Here is a 6,628-nt window from a genome sequence, read left to right on the forward strand (position 1 = left end):
CACCTCTCACCTACAAGCCCAGGAAGTCTCTGGAAGGCTGGAGGAGAGATGAGGAGGCTGCTCTTTGCCTATGCAAATCAGCCCTTGGCTTTTTTAGGCCCTTTGCCCTGGCTGCCTGGTCTCCTGCAGAGCTTCTCTTAGGGCAGGGTGGGGACAAGATGTGACCCAGGCTGGCCTGTGGCTCAACTTCTTCTCCTAAAGAGGTTCCAGCTCATGGCTTTGGTCTTCTGGGGGCAAGTAAAGAAAGATGGGGGTGTGCTCCCTCAAAATGAGATCATACTTTGTCCTCTCTCACCCCTGTGCCTCCCTCTCAAGCTGTAAACTCTAGATTTGACTCCCTTAAAGCCACCTCTCCTCATTCAAGGACTAATAATGACAATGATGATAGTAATAACAGCAGATGGCATTAGAAAGAGCCATGTCAGCTGGGTGCAGTGGCTTATGCCTGTAATCCCAGCACTTTGGGAGGCCGAGATGGGCGGATCACCTGAGGTCAGGAGTTCAAGACCAGCCTGACCAATATGGTGAAATCTCATCTCTACTAAAAGTACAAAAATTAACCAGGTGTGGTGGTATGCGCCTGTAGTCCCAGCTACTCGGGAGTCTGAGATAGGAGAATCGCTTGAATCCGGGAGTCAGAGATTGCAGTGAGCCGAGATCACACCATTGCTCTCCAGCCTGGGTGACAGAGTGAGACTTTGTCTTAAAAAAAAAAAAAACAAAAAAGCCACGTCACGGGTTGGAAATTATTAAGCCCACTGGTCAGGTAAGTGAACTGAGGACATTGTGTCTCCAAACTTAGGCTGCAGAGGGCCCTCACCCAGGTTATTCTGGAATTCCTCCCAGTTTACCATCAGAGAGACGGACTCGGAGAGGTCAAATGCCTTCCTTGTAAGTGCTCGAGTGAGGACTTGAACTAGGTTTTCAGACCTGACATCTCTGACTCTGACATCTCTGACTGCAAATGCAGTCCCTGCCCTCAGGTAGTTCGTGGACTGGAGGGAAAAGACTGCTTCATGGCGGCTTCCAGGAGAATGAGCTGGGTGTAAAGCTTTGCTCCTTCTCCTGCCTTTGACATTCCTGTTACGTGGCCCCATCCGTCCATTCAGAAAACACCAAATGATTGCCCATGGCGTCCAGCCCCTTCTACGTGTGGAAGATCCACAACACCAGGCCCCACACATGCCCCTGAAGCATTTGTGGGCCACCGCTGACAGGCAGTAGCGGGTCACAGAGGCAGTTCAGCACAAGATAAAGAGCTCGGGGCCGGGCACGGTGGCTCAAGCCTGTAATCCCAGCACTTTGGGAGGCCGAGGCGGGTGGATCACGAGGTCAGGAGATCGAGACCATCCTGGCTAACATGGTGAAACCCCGTCTCTACTAAAAATACAAAAACCTAGCCGGGCGTGGTGGCGGGCGCCTGTAGTCCCAGCTACTCGGAGGCTGAGGCAGGAGAATGGCGTGAACCTGGGAGGCGGAGCTTGCAGTGAGCCGAGATCGCGCCACTGCACTCCAGCCTGGGTGACACAGCGCGAGACTCCGTCAAAAAAAAAAAAAAAAAAAAAAAAAAAGATAAAGAGCTCGGGCTCTGGGATCTGGTAGGCCTGGGCTGGATTTCTGGCTCAGCTACTCACTAGGTATATGATTTCAAGTAAGTTACTCAACCTCTTTGAGCCTTAGTTTTCTCAGTCTGGAAAATGGGGCCAATAGTAATTTCCTCATAAGTTCTGAAGTTTCTGCCTAATTTTTGTCCTTACCACAAGCCCTCCACATGTTCCTCCCCTCCAATCTGTTAATCCTCCCGAAGCCCTAAATCCCTGATTCTCTCCAATAGTTTTCCACAGCCAACAGGATATGGCCTAAACTGCTTAGCAGGCATTTATGGCTGACCACAGCTAGACTCATTTATTCTGCAATATTGATTGCAGGTCTGCTCTGGGCCAGAACTGTGCTAGGCACCAAGAACTCAAAGGTATCTGTACTCCTGCAGCTTACAGACTAAGGGGAAAGAGTTAAACTGATGACTAAAATTTAAAGAATTACAAACTGAGACCAGGAGCGGTGGCCCATGCCTGTAATCCCAGCACTTTGGGAGGTCAAGGCAGGTGGATCACCTGAGGTCAGGAGTTTGAGACCGGCCTGGCTAACATGGTGAAGGCCCATCTCTATCAAAAATACAAAATCAGCTGGGCGATGTGGTGGGCACCTGTAATCCCAGCTACTTGGGAGGTTGAGGCAAGAGAATCACTTGAACCCAGGAGGCAGAGGTTGCAGTGAGCCAAAGTCGTGCCACTGCACTCCAGCCTGGGCAAAAAGAGGGAACCTCTGTCTCAAAAAATAAAAAAATAAAGAATTGCATACTCAGATAAAGGATGTAAAGAGAAAGATTGTGTTATGAGACTCTACAGTAGGCGGGCCTGGCCTTGTGTAAGACTAGGGGAGGGCTTCCCTGAGGAAGTGATGTTTAAGGGTCTAAAGAAGTAAATTAGGCAAAGTGGCAATAATGAGGAAGAGAAGAGGAAGAGAGAGTCAAGCAAATGAAACAATATGTGGAAAGGCTCTGAGGCTGGAGCTCAGATAGTCAGGGGGAAATGGTCAAAGATTAAAGTGGACAGAGAGGCCTGGCCAGGGCCTTTGGGGTCTGGATTTTGGTCTTCATCTTGAGGGCAAGGGTGGCTATTGAAAGCTTTTAAGCAAAAGATCAACTTCAAGGAGAAGCAATTGGTGGAATGTGCATCTTGAAACCATCCCCCTAGATACAGTGTGGAGAAAGGACTGGAGGGAGGCTGAAGTAGAAGAGAGGAAATCAATTAGAAATGGGCCAGGCCAGGCCGGGCGCGGTGGCTCACGCCTGTAATCCCAGCACTTTGGGAGGCCGAGGCAGGCGGATCACCTGAGGTCAGGAGTTGGAGACCAGCCTGACCAACATGGAGAAACCCAGTCTCTATAAAAATACAAAATTAGCCAGACGTGGTGGCACATGCCTGTAATCCCAGCTACTCAGGAGGCTGAGTCAGGAGAATCGCTTGAACTCTGGAGGTGGAGGTTGCAATGAGTCAAGATGGCACCATTGCACTCTAGCCTGGGCAACAAGAGTGAAACTCCATCTAAAAAAAAAAAAAAAGAAAGAAAGAAAGAGAGGAAGGAAGGAAGGAAACGAGGAAGAAAGGAAAGGAAAGGAAAGGAAGAAAGGGGCCAGGTCAAAAATGAGGGGGCTCAGGTTAGGAAGGTGACAATAGGGTGAGGAGAGGTGCACAGATTTCAGATAAATATAAAAGGTAACATGGGAAGACTTGGTGATGAATCGGACTGGGTAGGGGGAGGGATAAGAAGGAGTCTCTGGTTTCTGTTGGTGCAGTGGGAGGAAGCCCATCCCGGAGGACAAACGATGGTGAGGCTGCAGGTTCGGTGCGGGGACAGGAGGGCTGGGTTGGACAAGCTGGTCTGAGCTGCGTGTGAGTCACCCAAAGGCAGATGTTGAGACATCAGTCACAGAACCCTGGCCCATCTTGACAGTCTCACCGCTGAGTATCAGGGCTGTCAGGTCAATCAGTTTTAACGGTCCATCTTGGAAAAGCCCTGGAGTCCTCACTGGGGATGGAAAGGTGACAGGCTCTTTCCCTGGCTTCAAGGACCTCACAGTTTAGTAGGTAGGTAGACGAAGAAGGATAATTTCCATTCACTGTGATGGAGGAAGTGGAGGAGTTGCGGGAGCAGGAAACAGCCCTTAGTTCTACCTGGGAGCCCAGGTCAGCAACCTGTGGCCATCTGCCGCCACGTGAGACTACCCAGCATTTGCAGAAGGCTCCTGCTTCATGCCTTTGCCCCAGCACCCGTTCCCTCTTTTTTGAGCACCCTTGTCCTGATATTCACCTGTATATATCCTACGCATCCTCAAAACCTATCCCAATGCTATTATCTTCATGAAGCCTTCCTAGGTTCTCCCCGTTGCTGTCAGCCTTCCTACTGTACCCCCACACTGTGTACGTCTCAGCACGCTTGCCACACGTAGCAACTGCGGCATGCTTCCTCGTGCCCAAGTCTGGCTCCCCACTAGATGGAGAGTTCTTCCAGGGCAGAGGTGTGCTTCTTCTGTGTTTCCAGAGCCGGGAACTGAGCGGGTACAGCCGCAGTCGCCGCATAGGCCAAGTAAAGGGGGCGTTTTCTCTGCGGTCGTTGGAAACACTTGAGCATGCTCAGTGTCGCCCATTAGTCGCTAGAACCAGTCCCCTCACCCACTACTCTCCAACCTTCTGATGCTCCCTCACTTTGGGAGTCTTTAACCTTTCAGGTTATTCTCTCCTTCCCCATTCCTCGCCCCGCAGCTTTCATTTCCCAACGGCCGCACCCTCACGCTCCTTTCAGCGGAGAAATAGACCGCGCTTTGTGCGGAAGCTGTCAGCGAGCCGGGGTCCAGTCTCCTTTAAGAGTGATCCGCGAGGGGGTGTGGCTTGCCGAGAGCAGGCCCGAAAGGGGGTGCGGCTCCTTTAGGTATCTGCGGGCCCGAGGCGCGGAGGCCCCGGGCCGGCAGGCAGGGGCGCGGTCGGTCTCAGAGCAGCGGCACCGCCCGCAGCGTCCCGGTTCCTCGAAGCGGGGCGCGTCCGCTTTAATCGGGAGAGAGATGTGGGGGCACGGGCGTTACATCAGCCGCCACGTGTGGGCCTCAGCTGGCGTGGAGGCGGCGGCCCCGCCCCCGGCCCCTGCGGTGGAAAAGTACCGGGGCGCCGAGGTCCCCGCCCCACGGCCCCGCCCCCGGGCCGGCTCCGGCCCCTCCCGGCCCTCGGGGCAAGCCCCACTCTCCCGCCCGGCCCCGCCGCCGGCTCGCGATCTGCAGTGGCTGCCGGGTGCGGAGCGCCGGCCGGGGGTGGGCGCCCAGGGCTGCTAGGCCCCTGCCCTCACCTGCGGCCGCCCGGCCCCGCCCTAGGCGTGCCGGTAATGAGGGTTGGGGTGGGGAGGGCACGGATTCTTTCCAGGGTAGCAGCCCCCAAAGAACTCCTCGCTCTCTCGCAGTCCCTTCCCAAAGCCGCGGCCAGAGCGCGGACAAAGAGAGGCTGAGTGCGCCAGGACTCTCCCGCGCGGCTTCCCGGGTCCCGCGGGCGCACGGGCACGGGCATCGGCACCGGCACCGGGAGGGCAGATAGGGAGGCAGGCCGGCTGGAGGGACCAGACAGGCAGCCAGGCTGGCGGACGCTGAGAGGCGTTGGAGCGCGCGGGAGCCCGCACGCTAGGCGCAGGCACGGCCGATTATCGACCCCCTCAGGCCCCCAGAGCGCAGAACCACTGGCTCCCCGGACGGACCGTGCCACGCTCTGGCTCCGGCGCTACCCGCACAGCCTGCGCCCGCCGCCCCCGATCGAACTGGCGTCTGGCGCCCCCCCCCCCCCACCCCACGCAGGAGCTCCCCCCGCTTCCCTCTCCCTCCCGCTTCAGCTCCTTGGTGACAGCGGTGACACCAAGCCGCGCGCACCTACCCCGACCTTTGCGGCGAGACAGACATCCCGGTGCGTGCACCCACACTCTTACCCACAGATGCCCGCATACATGCGCGATCACACACACACACACACACACACACACACACACACACATGCACACGCTGGTCCTGGGGCTCAGCCCCGCGTCGGCTCAGACCGACGGCAGGACCGACGGAGGCGCGGGCCCCAGCGTTCCCTTCCCCCAGCCCCCTTACCATGCTGCAGCCCCCTGCCCAGGCGTGCTGGGTCCGCACCGCGGTGCGCCCAGGTGGCTTTCTTAAAGTGAAAGTTGCATCAGCTTCCCGAGGCTCTGTGCCGCGCCCGCCCCGCCGCGCCGCTCGCAGCTCTTCCACAGCCTGTTGTGTTTTGGTTTCGGGGAGGCGGGGGCTAAGAGTTTGGTGAAAGTTTGAAGAGTGGAGAAGGCTTGGGAGATCTAGCCAAGTCCCTCCCCTACCCGAAGAGCTCCCCTGGCCGTCCTCCCCTCTCCATCCCATCCCCTCCCCCCGTGCAGACTTCTCAGGCTCCTCCTCCCAGGGAATAAAATTACAAGTCTCTCCAGCTTTCAGATGATTGATCCCCACGAACCCCTGGGAGTGGGCTCCACAAAGGAGCCCCCTTCTCCGCCCCTGCCTCGCTGCCCTCCAGCTGGGGCCCTTGAGCAAGCAGATGTGGTCCCCTTCGGGCTAGGGTGGAATAAAGCCAGAAGGCCTGGGGCACTTTGGGGGGCTGAGGCTGGAGTTAGCCCTCCAGGCCCCTGGCCTTCTGCGCCTGCGTTTCCCCTAGAGAGAAGTCAGAGCAAATTCCATTCCCTTTGGAGCAGAGCCGCTAGAGACTGTGGGCACTGCTGGGTAAGGCCTAGGTCCTACTCCTTGGAACTAGAGGGCTCCCTGGAGCCCTTTCTCAAATTTCCCTCCTGAACCACCGGCTTGGTCAGCTCTACTTTTGAGGTGGTATTACAGGCGCTGCAGACACCAACCTGGGATCCCTCCTCCTTCCGTGGTGAGACAGACCTGGGTTACAATCTCAGCTAAAAAAAAAGTCTTTGCCAAAAGGAGCATTGTGAGCCTCGGTTTCCTCCTCTGTGAAATGGAGAGAAGGGGCTAAGGAAATGCATGTGTGTGTATGTAAAGCCCGTTGCTCCAGGCTGCCTCTGG

The 6,628-nt window shown here is 56.2% G+C and overlaps 1 protein-coding gene across 5 annotated transcripts in view; it reads right to left on the bottom strand.

Annotated features, from left to right (window-relative positions):
- The window catches only part of SLC6A9 (solute carrier family 6 member 9), a 34,465-nt gene extending 28,493 nt beyond the window's left edge, over positions 1-5,972 (bottom strand). For 2 of the 5 annotated variants that reach the window (XM_025366770.1, XM_025366687.1), the window contains exon 1: positions 5,690-5,867. The gene's annotated coding sequence lies outside the window, so the exon portion shown is untranslated. Of the gene's footprint in view, positions 1-5,471; positions 5,540-5,689 lie in introns of those variants that run through there. The other 3 variants (XM_025366332.1, XM_025366414.1, XM_025366000.1) reach the window with 3 other exon arrangements.
- Positions 5,973-6,628: the final 656 nt, after the last annotated feature.

Source organism: Theropithecus gelada, chromosome 1 (genome assembly GCF_003255815.1).
Source record: "Theropithecus gelada isolate Dixy chromosome 1, Tgel_1.0, whole genome shotgun sequence".
In the NCBI taxonomy this organism is placed as follows: Eukaryota; Metazoa; Chordata; class Mammalia; order Primates; family Cercopithecidae; genus Theropithecus; species Theropithecus gelada.